This window comes from Oncorhynchus nerka, linkage group LG18, assembly GCF_034236695.1.
Source record: "Oncorhynchus nerka isolate Pitt River linkage group LG18, Oner_Uvic_2.0, whole genome shotgun sequence".
NCBI classification, from domain to species: domain Eukaryota; kingdom Metazoa; phylum Chordata; class Actinopteri; order Salmoniformes; family Salmonidae; genus Oncorhynchus; species Oncorhynchus nerka.
This window is the reverse complement of record NC_088413.1, coordinates 2,186,511-2,202,690: the sequence shown is the minus strand read 5'-3', so window position 1 is coordinate 2,202,690 and position 16,180 is coordinate 2,186,511. Positions and strand designations below refer to the sequence as shown.

The following is a 16,180-nucleotide window of genomic DNA, read 5'->3' as shown; positions in this document are numbered from 1 at the left end:
ATGGAGTAAGCAATTAACAAGTCAATAACACAGTAGAAAAAAAATGGGCAGTCTATATACAATGTGTGCAAAAGGCATGAGGTAGGCGAATAATACAATTTTGCAGATTAACACTGGGGTGATAAATGATCAGATGGTCATGTACAGGTAGAGATATTGGTGTGCAAAAGAGCAGAAAGGTAAATAAATAAATAAAATAAAAAACAGTATAAAAACAGTATGGGGATGAGGTAGGTGAAAATGGGTGGGCTATTTACCAATAGACTATGTACAGCTGCAGCGATCGGTTAGCTGCTCGGATAGCTGATGTTTGAAGTTGGTGAGAGATAAAAGTCTCCAACTTCAGCGATTTTTGCAGTTCATTCCAGTCACAGGCAGCAGAGTACTGGAACGAGAGGCGGCCAAATGAGGTGTTGGCTTTAGGGATGATCAGTGAGATACACCTGCTGGAGCGTGTGCTACGGATGGGTGTTGCCATCGTGACCAGTGAACTGAGATAAGGCGGAGCTTTACCTAGCATGGACTTGTAGATGACCTGGAGCCAGTGGGTCTGGCGACGAATATGTAGTGAGGGCCAGCCGACTAGAGCATACAAGTCGCAGTGGTGGGTGGTATAAGGTGCTTTGGTGACAAAACGGATGGCACTATGATAGACTGCATCCAGTTTGCTGAGTAGAGTGTTGGAAGCCATTTTGTAGATGACATCGCCGAAATCGAGGATCGGTAGGATAGTCAGTTTTACTAGGGTAAGCTTGGCGGCGTGAGTGAAGGAGGCTTTGTTGCGGAATAGAAAGCCGACTCTTGATTTGATTTTCGATTGGAGATGTTTGATGTGAGTCTGGAAGGAGAGTTTGCAGTCTAGCCAGACACCTAGGTACTTATAGATGTCCACATATTCAAGGTCGGAACCATCCAGGGTGGTGATGCTAGTCGGGCATGCGGGTGCAGGCAGCGATCGGTTGAAAAGCATGCATTTGGTTTTACTCGCGTTTAAGAGCAGTTGGAGGCCACGGAAGGAGTGCTGTATGGCATTGAAGCTCGTTTGGAGGTTAGATAGCACAGTGTCCAATGACGGGCCGAAAGTATATAGAATGGTGTCGTCTGCGTAGAGGTGGATCAGGGAATCGCCCGCAGCAAGAGCAACATCATTGATATATACAGAGAAAGAGTCGGCCCGAGAATTGAACCTGTGGCACCCCCATAGAGACTGCCAGAGGACCGGACAGCATGCCCTCCGATTTGACACACTGAACTCTGTCTGCAAAGTAATTGGTGAACCAGGCAAGGCAGTCATCCGAGAAACCGAGGCTATTGAGTCTGCCGATAAGAATATGGTGATTGACAGAGTCGAAAGCCTTGGCGAGGTCGATGAAGACGGCTGCACAGTACTGTCTTTTATCGATGGCGGTTATGATATCGTTTAGTACCTTGAGCGTGGCTGAGGTGCACCCGTGACCGGCTCGGAAACCAGATTGCACAGCGGAGAAGGTACGGTGGGATTCGAGATGGTCAGTGACCTGTTTGTTGACTTGGCTTTCGAAGACCTTAGATAGGCAGGGCAGGATGGATATAGGTCTATGGCAGTTTGGGTCCAGGGTGTCTCCCCTTTGAAAGGGGGATGACTGCGGCAACTTTCAATCCTTGGGGATCTCAGACGATATGAAAGAGAGGTTGAACAGGCTGGTAATAGGGGTTGCGACAATGGCGGCAGATAGTTTCAGAAATAGAGGGTCCAGATTGTCAGCCCAGCTGATTTGTACGGGTCTAGGTTTTGCAGCTCTTTCAGAACATCTGCTATCTGGATTTGGGTAAAGGAGAACCTGGAGAGGCTTGGGCGAGGAGCTGCGGGGCGGAGCTGTTGGCCGAGGTTGGAGTAGCCAGGCGGAAGGCATGGCCAGCCGTTGAAGTGCTTATTGAAGCTTTCGATAATCGTGGATTTATCGGTGGAGACCGTGTTACCTAGCCTCAGTGCAGTGGGCAGCTGGGAGGAGGTACTCTTGTTCTCCATGGACTTCACAGTGTCCCAGAACTTTTTGGAGTTGGAGCTACAGGATGCAAACTTCTGCCTGAAGAAGCTGGCCTTAGCTTTCCTGACTGACTGCGTGTATTGGTTCCTGACTTCCCTGAACAGTTGCATATCACGGGGGCTATTCGATGCTATTGCAGTCCGCCACAGGATGTTTTTGTGCTGGTCGAGGGCAGTCAGGTCTGGAGTGAACCAAGGGCTGTATCTGTTCTTGGTTCTGCATTTTTGAACGGAGCATGCTTATCTAAAATGGTGAGGAAGTTACTTTTAAAGAATGACCAGGCATCCTCAACTGACGGGATGAGGGTCAATGTCCTTCCAGGATACCCGGGCCAGGTCGATTAGAAAGGCCTGCTCACAGAAGTGTTTTAGGGAGCGTTTGACAGTGATGAGGGTGGTCGTTTGACTGCGGCTCCGTGGCGGATACAGGCAATGAGGCAATGATCGCTGAGATCCTGGTTGAAGACAGCGGAGGTGTATTTGGAGGGCCAGTTGGTCAGGATGACGTCTATGAGGGTGCCCTTGTTTACAGAGTTAGGGTTGTACCTGGTGGGTTCCTTGATGATTTGAGTGAGATTGAGGGCATCTAGCTTACATTGTAGGACTGCCGGGGTGTTAAGCATATCCCAGTTTAGGTCACCTAACAGAACAAACTCTGAAGCTAGATGGGGGCGATCAATTCACAAATGGTGTCCAGGGCACAGCTGGGAGCTGAGGGTGGCCGGTAGCAGGCGGCAACAGTGAGAGACTTATTTCTGGAGAGGGTAATTTTCAAAATTAGTAGTTCGAACTGTTTGGGTATGGACCTGGAAAGTATGACATTACTTTGCAGGCTATCTCTGCAGTAGACTGCAACTCCGCCCCCTTTGGTAGTTCTATCTTGACGGAAGATGTTATAGTTGGGTATGGAAATCTCTGAATTTTTGGTGGCCTTCCTGAGCCAGGATTCAGACACGGCAAGGACATCAGGGTTAGCAGAGTGTGCTAAAGCAGTGAGTAAAACAAACTTAGGGAGGAGGCTTCTGATGTTGACATGCATAAAACCAAGGCTTTTCGATCACAGAAGTCAACAAATGAGGGTACCTGGGGACATGCAGGGCCTGGGTTTACCTCCACATCACCCGCGGAACAGAGAAGGAGTAGTATGAGGGTGCGGCTAAAGGCTATCAAAACTGGTCGCCTAGAGCGTTGGGGGCAGAGGATAAGAGGAGCAGGTTTCTGGGCATGGTAGAATATATTCAGGGCATAATGCACAGACAGGGGTATGGTGGGGTGCGGGTACAGCGGAGGTAAGCCCAGGCACTGGGTGATGATGAGACAGGTTGTATCTCTGGACATGCTGGTTGTAATGGGTGAGGTCACCGCATGTGTGGGAGGTGGGACAAAGGAGGTAACAGGGGTATGCAGAGTGGGTCTAGGGGCTCCATTGTGAACTAAAACAATTATAACTAACCTGAACAACAGTATACAAGGCATATTGACATCTGAGAGAGACATACAGCGAGGCATACAGTAATCACAGGTGTTGAATTTGGAAAGCTGGCTAAAAACAGTAGGCGAGGCTAATCCGCTAGCACAACAAACAGCAGGTAAAATGGCGTTGACTAGGCAACGGGGCCGACAGGTAAGACAAACAAGCAGAAAGGAGTACCGTGATTAATGGACAGTCCAGCGTGCGTCAGCTATGTAGCCAAGAGATCAGTGTCCAGGGGGCAGCGGTGGATGGGCAGGGGGGCTGGCGAGTGATTCAGGTTTTTTTTTTTTTTTTTTTTTTTTAACTAACAATGACTAACTAGCTTGTAGCTAGTTAGCTGGTTAGCGTCTGGAGGTTCTTGAGTGTCATAAAAATAAAAATAAGAGTAAAAGTAATAGCGATTCCGTATCACATTGGGTGAGGCAGGTTTCCGGAAGGTATAAACAAATTAAAAATCAAAAAGAGATAGAAAGTAAATGGGGTCAGAGAGTGATTGGGACGCGGTGGTACAGACGGTTAGCAGGCCTGTGCTAACAAGCTAACAGTTCGTAGGCCCGAGCTAGACAAGGTAGCAGTTAGCGGACCGGAGCTTGACAAGCTAGCCGTTAGCAGGCCGAATTAGCAAGCAGGGAGATAGCGAGGGCTAGAGAGTTAACCTTTGGGGACGTCGCGATGGGGTGAGTCTGTTTATTTATTCCTCTTCATGCGGTGAGCTGGAGATACAGCGATTCAGAAAGCTCGCGGGCCTTGGCCAGCAGATGGATCTTTGGCGATGTCGCAGCGGAGAAGCCTGTTGAAACCCCCTCGGACGATTATGTCGGCGGACCAGTCGTGATGGATCGAGGCGGGGCTCCGTGTCGGCAGTAGAGGGTCAGTCGAGGGTCCAGGCCAATTGGCAAATTAGGTATTTTTGGACCTCTTCGGGTAGTCGGGAGATGGGTTTAGCTCGAGGCTAGCTCCAGGCTAACTGGTGCTTGCTCTGGGACAGAGACGTTAGCCAGGAGTAGCCACTCGGATTGCAGCTAGCTATTTACGATGATCCGGTATAAAGCTTCAGAGCTTGCGGTAGGAATCCGGAGATGGGGTAGAGAAAAAGCAGTCTGATATGCTTTGGGTAGATGTCGCGCTGGTGTCCTAGTTAGCGTTGAAGACCGCTAGCAGTGGCTAGCTAGTTAGCGGCTAGCTTCTGATGAGGGTTCCGATTCTAAAGCATAGAAAAAGCAGATCCGTACCACATTGGGTGATGCGGGTTGCAGGAGAGTATATTCAGCCTGTGGTTGGGAAGTGAGATTAAAATATGTACGAAATATATACGGAAAAAAAGAGGAAAAAAACTATATTTACACTATACAGGACGGGACAAGACAAAACACACGTCCGACTGCTACGCCATCTTGGATCAGTCTAGTACACTATATCTAGTGTATTACCACTAGATATAGACAACCTAGATGGGTCAACTATAGAGAATGGTAGCAGACTGTATTACCACTAGATATAGACAACCTAGATGGGTACTATAGAGAATGGTAGCAGACTGTATTACCACTAGATATAGACAACCTAGATGGGTCAACTATAGAGAATGGTAGCAGACTGTATTACCACTAGATATAGACAACCTAGATGGGTAAACTATAGAAAACAGTAGCAGACTGTATTACCACTAGATATAGACAACCTAGATGGGTAAACTATAGAGAATGCTAGCAGACTGTATTACCACTAGATATAGACAACCTAGATGGGTACTATAGAAAATGGTAGTAGACTGTATTACCACTAGATATAGACAACCTAGATGGGTACACCTATAGAGAATGGTAGCAGACTGTATTACCACTAGATATAGACAACCTAGATGGGTCAACTATAGAGAATGGTAGCAGACTGTATTACCACTAGATATAGACAACATAGATGGGTAAACAATAGAGAATGGTAGCAGACTGTATTACCACTAGATATAGACAACCTAGATGGGTAAACTATAGAAAACAGTAGCAGACTGTATTACCACTAGATATAGACAACCTAGATGGGTAAACTATAGAAAACAGTAGCAGACTGTATTACCACTAGATATAGACAACCTAGATGGGTCAACTATAGAAAACAGTAGCAGACTGTATTACCACTAGATATAGACAACCTAGATGGGTACTATAGAGAATGGTAGTAGACTGTATTACCACTAGATATAGATAACCTAGATGGGTAAACTATAGAGAATGGTAGCAGACTGTATTACCACTAGATATAGACAACCTAGATGGGTAAACTATAGAGAATGCTAGCAGACTGTATTACCACTAGATATAGACAACCTAGATGGGTAAACTATAGAGAATGCTAGCAGACTGTATTACCACTAGATATAGACAACCTAGATGGGTGCTATAGAGAATGGTAGCAGACTGTATTACCACTAGATATAGACAACCTAGATGGGTCAACTATAGAGAATGGTAGCAGACTGTATTACCACTAGATATAGACAACATAGATGGGTAAACTATAGAGAATGGTAGCAGACTGTATTACCACTAGATATAGACAACCTAGATGGGTCAACTATAGAGAATGGTAGCAGACTGTATTACCACTAGATATAGACAACCTAGATGGGTAAACTATAGAGAATGCTAGCAGACTGTATTACCACTAGATATAGACAACCTAAATGGGGTAACTATAGAGAATGCTAGCAGACTGTATTACCACTAGATATAGACAACCTAGATGGGTACACCTATAGAGAATGGTAGCAGACTGTATTACCACTAGATATAGACAACCTAGATGGGTACACCTATAGAGAATGGTAGCAGACTATATTACCACTAGATATAGACAACCTAGATGGGTACACCTATAGAGAATGGTAGCAGACTGTATTACCACTAGATATAGACAACCTAGATGGGGTAACTATAGAGAATGCTAGCAGACTGTATTGTCGCCCCTAAAGCCAGAAAGGACTGTGTCCCCAGGGAATTGTGGTTTGACCAAATACGATGCTATTTTTTAAATATATTTATTTTCAGAGAACAAGTTAACTACTGACTTTCAGCATATAGATGTAACGGATGTGAAACGGCTAGCTTTAGTTAGCGGTGGTGCTGATGTAACGGATGTGAAACGGCTAGCTTAGTTAGCGGTGGTGCTGATGTAACGGATGTGAAACGGCTAGCTTAGTTAGCGGTGGTGCTGATGTAACGGATGTGAAACGGCTAGCTTAGTTAGCGGTGGTGCTGATGTAACGGATGTGAAACGGCTAGCTTAGTTAGCGGTGGTGCTGATGTAACGGATGTGAAACGGCTAGCTTTAGTTAGCGGTGGTGCTGATGTAACGGATGTGAAACGGCTAGCTTAGTTAGCGGTGGTGCTGATGTAACGGATGTGAAACGGCTAGCTTTAGTTAGCGGTGGTGCTGATGTAACGGATGTGAAACGGCTAGCTTTAGTTAGCGGTGGTGCTGATGTAACGGATGTGAAACGGCTAGCTTTAGTTAGCGGTGGTGCCGATGTAACGGATGTGAAACGGCTAGCTTTAGTTAGCGGTGGTGCTGATGTAACGGATGTGAAGCGGCTAGCTTAGTTAGCGGTGGTGCGGCGCTAAATAGCGTTTCAATCGGTGACGTCACTTTGCTCTGAGACCTTGAAGTAGTTCCCCTTGCTCTGCGGAGCGATGGGTAACGATGCTTCGGTGGGTGACTGTTGTTGATGTGTGCAGAGGGTCCCTGGTTCGCGCCCGGGTAGGGGCGAGGGGACGGTCTAAAGTTATACTGGTCCATAGAGACGTGTACTGAACTGGCTCAGATGACTGCTGATTGGTTCACAGAATAGGATGGTGGTTGGAGCTGTGGTGTTGGGATTTCAGCGCAGCCCTTTCCATGTTATGGATCATAAATTGGTGGCTTCTCGAAACATCTTCAATGTACAGCCAGCTGTCTCTCAGGGCATCTTCAATGTACAGCCAGCTGTCTCTCAGGGCATCTTCAATGTACAGCCAGCTGTCTCTCAGGGCATCTTCAATGTACAGCCAGCTGTCTCTCAGGGCATCTTCAATGTACAGCCAGCTGTCTCTCAGGGCATCTTCAATGTACAGCGAGCTGTCTCTCAGGGCATCTTCAATGTACAGCCAGCTGTCTCTCAGGGCATCTTCAATGTACAGCCAGCTGTCTCTCAGGGCATCTTCAATATACAGCCAGCTGTCTCTCAGGGCATCTTCAATGTACAGCCAGCTGTCTCTCAGGGCATCTTCAATGTACAGCCAGCTGTCCCTCAAGGCATCTTCAATGTACAGCCATCTGTCCCTCAGGGCATCTTCAATGTACAGCCAGCTGTCTCTCAGGGCATCTTCAATGTACAGCCAGCTGTCTCTCAGGGCATCTTCAATGTACAGCCAGCTGTCTCTCAGGGCATCTTCAATGTACAGCCAGCTGTCCCTCAAGGCATCTTCAATGTACAGCCATCTGTCTCTCAGGGCATCTTCAATGTACAGCCAGCTGTCTCTCAGGGCATCTTCAATGTACAGCCAGCTGTCTCTCAGGGCATCTTCAATGTACAGTGAGCTGTCTCTCAGGGCAGTCCAGAGACTGTTGTCCAATGGAAGCTTCTCTAAACATCAGATATGTACAGTGTGGTAATCCTGGTTTGCCCTCAGAGGAGCCTCGATTCGTCTGGACATGGACTCTACAAGGTGTTGAAAGCCTTCCACAGGGATGCTGGCCCATGTTGACTCTACAAGGTGTTTTAAAGCCTTCCACAGGGATGCTGGTCCATGTTGACTCTACAAGGTGTTGAAAGCCTTCCACAGGGATGCTGGCCCATGTTGACTCTACAAGGTGTTGAAAGCCTTCCACAGGGATGCTGGCCCATGTTGACTCTACAAGGTGTTGAAAGCCTTCCACAGGGATGCTGGTCCATGTTGACTCTACAAGGTGTGGAAAGCGTTCCACAGGGATGCTGGCCCATGTTGACTCTACAAGGTGTTGAAAGCCTTCCACAGGGATGCTGGCCCATGTTGACTCTACAAGGTGTGGAAAGCGTTCCACAGGGATGCTGGTCCATGTTGACTCTACAAGGTGTTGAAAGCCTTCCACAGGGATGCTGGCCCATGTTGACTCTACAAGGTGTTGAAAGCGTTCCACAGGGATGCTGGCCCATGTTGACTCCAATGCGTCCCACAGTTGTGTCAAAGTTGGCTGGATGTCCTTTGGATGGTGGACCATTCTTGATATACTGTTGAGCTTTAAAAACCCAGCAGCGTTGCAGTTCTTGACACTAACCGGTGGCCCTGGCACCTACGACTATAACCCCGTTCAAAGACCCTTACATATGTTGTCTTGCCCATTTACCTCAAGGCTTAAAAATCCTTAATTAACTTGTCTCCTCTCCTTCATCTACACTGATTGAAGTGGATTTAACAAGTGACATCAATAAGGGATCATATCTTTCACCTGGATTCACCTGGTCAGTCTGTCATGGAAAGAGCAGGTGTTCCTAATGATTCACCTGGTCAGTCTGTGTGATGGAAAGAGCAGGTGTTCCTAATGATTCACCTGGTCTGTCTGTGTCATGGAAAGAGCAGGTGTTCCTAATGATTCACCTGGTCAGTCTGTCATGGAAAGAGCAGGTGTTCCTAATGATTCACCTGGTCAGTCTGTCATGGAGAGAGCAGGTGTTCCTAATGATTCACCTGGTCAGTCTGTCATGGAAAGAGCAGGTGTTCCTAATGATTCACCTGGTCAGTCTGTGTCATGGAAAGAGCAGGTGTTCCTAATGATTCACCTGGTCAGTCTGTCATGGAAAGAGCAGGTGTTCCTAATGATTCATCTGGTCAGTCTGTCATGGAAAGAGCAGGTGTTCCTAATGATTCACCTGGTCAGTCTGTCATGGAAAGAGCAGGTGTTCATAATGATTCACCTGGTCAGTCTGTCATGGAAAGAGCAGGTGTTCCTAATGAATCACCTGGTCAGTCTGTCATGGAGAGAGCAGGTGTTCCTAATGATTCACCTGGTCAGTCTGTCATGGAAAGAGCAGGTGTTCCTAATGATTCATCTGGTCAGTCTGTCATGGAAAGAGCAGGTGTTCCTAATGATTCACCTGGTCAGTCTGTCATGGAAAGAGCAGGTGTTCATAATGATTCACCTGGTCAGTCTGTCATGGAAAGAGCAGGTGTTCCTAATGAATCACCTGGTCAGTCTGTCATGGAGAGAGCAGGTGTTCCTAATGAATCACCTGGTCAGTCTGTGTCATGGAAAGAGCAGGTGTTCCTAATGAATCACCTGGTCAGTCTGTCATGGAGAGAGCAGGTGTTCCTAATGATTCACCTGGTCAGTCTGTCATGGAGAGAGCAGGTGTTCCTAATGAATCACCTGGTCAGTCTGTGTCATGGAAAGAGCAGGTGTTCCTAATGAATCACCTGGTCAGTCTGTCATGGAAAGACCAGGTGTTCCTAATGTTTTGTCCACTCAGTGTATAACTTATTTTAGTTGTATTTTGTATTTAAAATTAAATGTCAATTAAATATCTGATGTTGTTCTTGTCTAGAACTGGTTTTTACTTTTTCATTTCTACATTTTACGTGGCCCCAGGTAGAGTAGCTGCATGTTCAGTAGTTAATGAAAAAGTCTCCCTCTGTCTCCCTCTCTGTCTCTCTGTCTCCCTCTGTCTCCCTCTCCAGCTCTCTGTCTCCCTCTGTCTCTCTCTGTCTCCCTCTGTCTCCCTCTCTGTCTCTCCCTCTGTCTCCCTCTGTCTCCCTCTCCAGCTCTCTGTCTCCCTCTGTCTCCCTCTGTCTCCCTCTCCAGCTCTCTGTCTCCCTCTGTCTCCCTCTGTCTCTCTCTGTCTCCCTCTGTCTCCCTCTGTCTCCCTCTGTCTCTCTCTGTCTCCCTCTGTCTCTCCCTCTGTCTCTCCCTCTGTCTCCCTCTGTCTCCCTCTCCAGCTCTCTGTCTCCCTCTGTCTCTCTCTGTCTCCCTCTGTCTCCCTCTGTCTCCCTCTCCAGCTCTCTGTCTCCCTCTGTCACTCTCTGTCTCCCTCTGTCTCCCTCTGTCTCTCTCTGTCTCCCTCTGTCTCCCTCTGTCTCCCTCTGTCTCCCTCTGTCTCTCCCTCTGTCTCCCTCTGTCTCCCTCTCCAGCTCTCTGTCTCCCTCTGTCTCCCTCTGTCTCTCCCTCTGTCTCCCTCTGTCTCCCTCTGTCTCTCTCTGTCTCCCTCTGTCTCTCCCTCTGTCTCTCCCTCTGTCTCCCTCTGTCTCCCTCTCCAGCTCTCTGTCTCCCTCTGTCTCCCTCTGTCTTTCTCTGTCTCTCCCCCTGTCTCTCCCCCTGTCTCTCCCTCTGTCTCGCTCTCTGTCTCCCTCTCTGTCTCCCTCTCCAGCTCTCTGTCTCCCTCTGTCCCTCTCTGTCTCTCTGTCTCTGTCTCTCTCTCTCTGTCTCCCTCTGTCGCTCTCTGTCTCCCTCTCCAGCTCTCTGTCTCCCTCTCCAGCTCTGTCTCTCCCTCGGTCTCTCCTGCTCTCTGTCTCTCTCTCTCACACCCTCTAATTCGTCTCTCTTTCACACAACCATCATGCTAAGCCTTGTGTGTGTCAGAGCAACAGGTGGCTAGGCCACAGTGACATCACCACCAATGAATGAAGTTCACGGGTGGAGGGAGGAGACAGAGAGAGAGAGAGAGAGAGAGAGAGAGAGACAGAGAGAGACAGAGAGAGAGAGAGAGAGACAGAGAGAGACAGAGAGAGAGAGAGAGAGAGAGAGAGAGACAGAGAGAGAGAGAGAGAGAGACAGAGAGAGACGAGAGTGCCGAGAATTGGTCAGCACACACACACAGACACACAGACACCCTGCCACAGGAAGTGGTCTCCGTGGTAACCTGATCTACATCCTGTTTGATGAACAGAGGGAGAAGATGTTGATACAACCCGTTCTATGAGAAGTGTTTGTGTTGAAGCGTTCTGTCAACGTGACACTGTTTCTAACACTGTTTCTAATGTCACACTGCTGCTTATTATAACAACTACTGAAGCAGTAGGTCACACACACACACACACACACACACACACACACACACACACACACACACACACACAGACACAGACACAGACAGACACAGACACACACACACACGTACACACACACACACACACACACACACACACACACACACACAGACACACACAGACACAGACACACACACAAACACACACATACACATACACACACACACACAGACACACACACAGACACACACACACAGACACACACACACACGTACACACACACACACACACACACACACACACACACACACACGTACACACGTACACACACACACACACCTTGCTGTACCTGTCTTTCAGAGGGAGAAAGATCCAGTGTAGATCACTACTTACTTTCTCACTTTTTTGTTTTCTACAATTTACACAATCTGCCTGCCTCTCTCCCCCTCGCTCTCTCTCTCCTCCTCCCCCTCCTCTCCCCCTCCCTCTCTCTCTCCTCTTCCCCTCTCTCCCCCTCGCTCTCTCATCCTCCTCCCCCTCCCCTCCTCTCCTCTCCCCCTCTCTCTCGCCTCCTCCCCCCCTCTCCTCTCCCCCTCTCTCTCCTCTTCCCCTCTCTCTCGCCTCCTCCCCCCTCCCCTCCTCTCCTCTCCTCTCCCTCTCTCTCCCTCCTCCCCCTCCCCTCCTCTCCTCTCTCCCTCTCTCCCTCTCCTCCCCCTCTCTCCTCTTCCCCTCTCTCTCTCTCTCTCTCTCCCCCTCTCTCCTCTTCCCCTCTCTCTCCCTCTCTCTCCTCCCCTCCTCTCCCTCTCCCTCTCCCTCCCCCTCTCTCCTCCTCTCTCTGTGTGTAATCTGAGCTGTCCATTTTCCTGAACTTTGAACTTCTAATGTGAGTGTTCTGAGTCACGTTGCCGATGCTCTTCTACAAACACTTCTCAACACACACACACACACACACACACACACACACACACACACACACACACACACACACACACACAGCGTACCTTGGTGCAGTCCTGGCATTGGAAGACGTAGCAGTAACAGAGATGTGTGTCTCGAACCAGACAACCAAAGCTACACGGCTCCCTGCTGTCGTGGAGTAGCTTGGTGACGTGGTGCGGCCGGCACTTAAACAACACCGTGTGTGTGAGGGGGTCCCACGGTCGCCTGTCCCTCTCCACCTCCTCCTCCGTCCACACACACCTCACCCACGAGGCGGACACACACAGACACACCGCCTGGTGTCGTCGTGAGGAAACGCTCTCTCCGTTTCCGGGGTGTGTGCCTCTACTTGCAGGACTTCCAGGCGGCCGACCCCCTACGGGCTTGTCTCTCTCCCCGGGCCGAGGCCTCCCGATCTCAGCCACGACCCAGGGCAGCATGGCCATGGTGGTGAGGTGATGGACCGGGAGGCAGCCAACCAGAGTCAGTCTGTATTCAACCTCTTCCTCCTCTTCCTCTGTGTTTCTTCCCAGAGGGGTGAGGTGGAGGGGGGAGGGTGTAGAGGTGAGGGTTGTGTAGGACGATCTGTTAGGGGTAAGGTTAAGGCGGGAGGGGGTGAGGGCTGGGTGAGGAATGGTGTTGGGGGTGAGGGGGTGGGTGACGAGGACGAGGGGTGAGGGCTGAGAAAGAGGTTCTGTTATGGGGAGAATAAGGGGGAGGGGGTGAGGGCTGGATGAGGAATGGTGTTGGGGGTGAGGGGGTGGGTGACGAGGACGAGGGGGTGAGGGCTGAGAAAGAGGTTCTGTTATGGGGGAGAATAAGGGGGAGGGGTGAGGGCTGGATGAGGAATGGTGTTGGGGGTGAGGGGGTGGGTGACGAGGGGAGGGGTGAGGGCTGAGAATGAAGTTCTGTTTTGGGGGAGAATAAGGGGGAGGGGGCTAAAGGAGAAGGGAGGGAGGGGCGGTGTTTGGGGTGAGGGGGAGGATGCCGAGGGGGAGAGGGTGAGGGCTGAGAAAGAGGTTCTGTTATGGGGGAGAATAAGGGGGAGGGGGTGAGGGCTGGGTGAGGAATGATGTTGGGGGTGAGGGGGTGGGTGACGAGGACGAGGGGGTGAGGGCTGAGAAAGAAGTTCTGTTATGGGGGAGAATAAGGGGGGAGGGGGCTAAAGGAGAAGGGAGGGGAGGGGCGGTGTTTGGGGTGAGGGGAAGGGGAGGGCTTCTGGGGCGTTGGTCACGGGGCTTGACGTCAAAGTAGAGACCCTCCATGGCTGTTTGTCTCCTTGGAAGTCCTCTGGTCTATATCTGCTGGGACAACCACAACATTACACAGAGTTACTGAAAACTGGGACAACCACAACGTAACCCAGAGTTACTGAAAACTGGGACAACCACAACGTAACCCAGAGTTACTGAAAACTGGGACAACCACAACATTACACAGAGTTACTGAAAACTGGGACAACCACAACGTAACCCAGAGTTACTGAAAACGGGGACAACCACAACGTTACCCAGAGTTAATGAAAACTGGGACAACCACAACATTACACAGAGTTACTGAAAATTGGGACAACCACAACATTACACAGAGTTACTGAACACGGGGACAACCACAGCATTACACAGAGTTACTGAACACAGGGACAACAAAAAGACAACACAGAGTTAATGAAGACTGGGACAACAAAAAGACTACACAGAGTTAACGAAGACTGGGACAACAAAAAGACTACACAGAGTTAACGAAGACTGGGACAACAAAAAGACTACACAGAGTTAACGAAGACTGGGACAACCATACCACTACACAGAGTTTCTGAAGTATGTCTGTACTGCAGCCTGTGTGTTATTTTGTGATCAGGAGGGACAGTAGTGTAGCAGGTCATGCGGGGGTTAGGAGTGGTAGCTAATATCTATCTCTGAATTTCAACACCTGTCTGTTTCTATTTGGGTTTACAGTTGTCACAGCGACACGAGGCCTACAGGTAACTGCCAGAGTAAAGGAAACACGCGACTAAATGAGGGATACAAAGTAATATTGAAAACAGGTGCTTCCACACATTGAATGCAGGTTCCTGAGTTAATTAAGCAAATAACATCCCATCATGCTTAGGGGTCATGTATTAAAATTCCCCCAGTTGTCCAGTATTTAGGCTATACCGTGGCTGGAAGAGGAGATCTCAGTGGCTTTGGAAAAAGGGACCTCAAATGAGCACAGGGGGTTTAAAGGGTGTGTGTGTGTGTGTGTGTGTGTGTGTGTGTGTGTGTAGTGTGTGTGTGTGTGTGTGTGTGTAGTGTGTGTGTGTGTGTGTGTGTGTGTAGTGTGTGTGTGTGTGTGTGTGTGTGTGTGTGTGTGTGTGTGTGTGTGTGTGTGTGTGTGTGTGTGTGTGTGTGTGTGTGTGTGTGTGTGTGTGTGTGTGTGTATCAAGTCACCAGATCTCAACCCAATTGAATACTTCTGGGAGATTCTGGAGCGCCACCTGAGACAGTGTTTTCCACCACCGTCAACAAAACACCAAAAACATGTAGTTTTCTGGTGGAAGAACGAGGTCACATCCCTCCAGTAGAGTTCCAGACCCTTCTGGTGGAAGAACGAGGTCACGTCCCTCCAGTAGAGTTCCAGACCCTTCTGGTGGAAGAACGAGGTCACGTCCCTCCAGTAGAGTTCCAGACCCTTCTGGTGGAAGAACGAGGTCACATCCCTCCAGTAGAGTTCCAGACCCTCTGGTGGAAGAATCCATGTCAGGTGTCCATTGAAGCTGATCTGGCTGCTGGTGACCCAACGCCCTATTCCATTAACGTTGGGGTTTCCTTTATCTTGGTGTTTACGTTGGGGGGTTTCCTTATCGTCCCCTTTATCTTGAGTGTTTACATTCTGTTGGGGGTTTCCTTTATCTTGGAGTTCCAGACCATTATGTTGGGGGTTTCCTTTATCTTGGTGTTTACATTACGTTGGGGTTTCCTTTATCTTGGTGTTTACATTATGTTGGGGGTTTCCTTTATCTTGGTGTTTTACGTTGGGGGTTTCCTTTATCTTGGTGTTTACTGTTTCCTTTATCTTGGTGTTTACATTATGTTGGGGGTTTCCTTTATCTTGGTGTTTACATTACGTTGGGGGGTTTCCTTTATCTTGGTGTTTACATTATGTTGGGGGTTTCCTTTATCTTGGTGTTTACATTATGTTGGGGGGTTTCCTTTATCTTGGTGTTTACATTATGTTGGGGGTTTCCTTTATCTTGGTGTTTACATTATGTTGGTGTTTACATTACGGTTGTGTTCCCTTTATCTTGGTGTTTACATTATGTTGGTGTTTACATTACGGTTGTGTTCCCTTTATCTTGGTGTTTACATTATGTTGGCGTTTCCTTTATATTGGTGTTTCCTTTATCTTGGTATTTACATTATATTGGTGTTTCCTTTATCTCGGTGTTTACATTATGTTGGTGTTTCCTTTATCTTGGTGTTGGGGTTTCCTTCATCTTGGTGTTTACATTATGTTGGTGTTTCCTTTATCTTGGTGTTTCCTTTATGTTGGTGTTTCCTTTATCTTGGTCTTTACATTATGTTGGAGTTTCCTTTATCTTGGTGTTTACATTATGTTGGTGTTTCCTTTATCTTGGTGTTTCCTTTATGTTGGTGTTTCCTTTATCTTGGTCTTTACATTATGTTGGTGTTTCCTTTATCTTGGTGTTTACATTATGTTGGTGTTTCCTTTATCTTGGTGTTTACATTATGTTAGTGTTCCCTT

General features: G+C 48.4%; 1 protein-coding gene across 1 annotated transcript in view; it reads right to left on the bottom strand.

Moving 5' to 3' along the window:
- LOC135561961 (phosphopentomutase-like) overlaps nucleotides 1–16,180 on the bottom strand; it is a 114,833-nt gene that overhangs the window by 57,472 nt on the left and 41,181 nt on the right. The gene's annotated exons all lie outside the window — the stretch shown is intronic.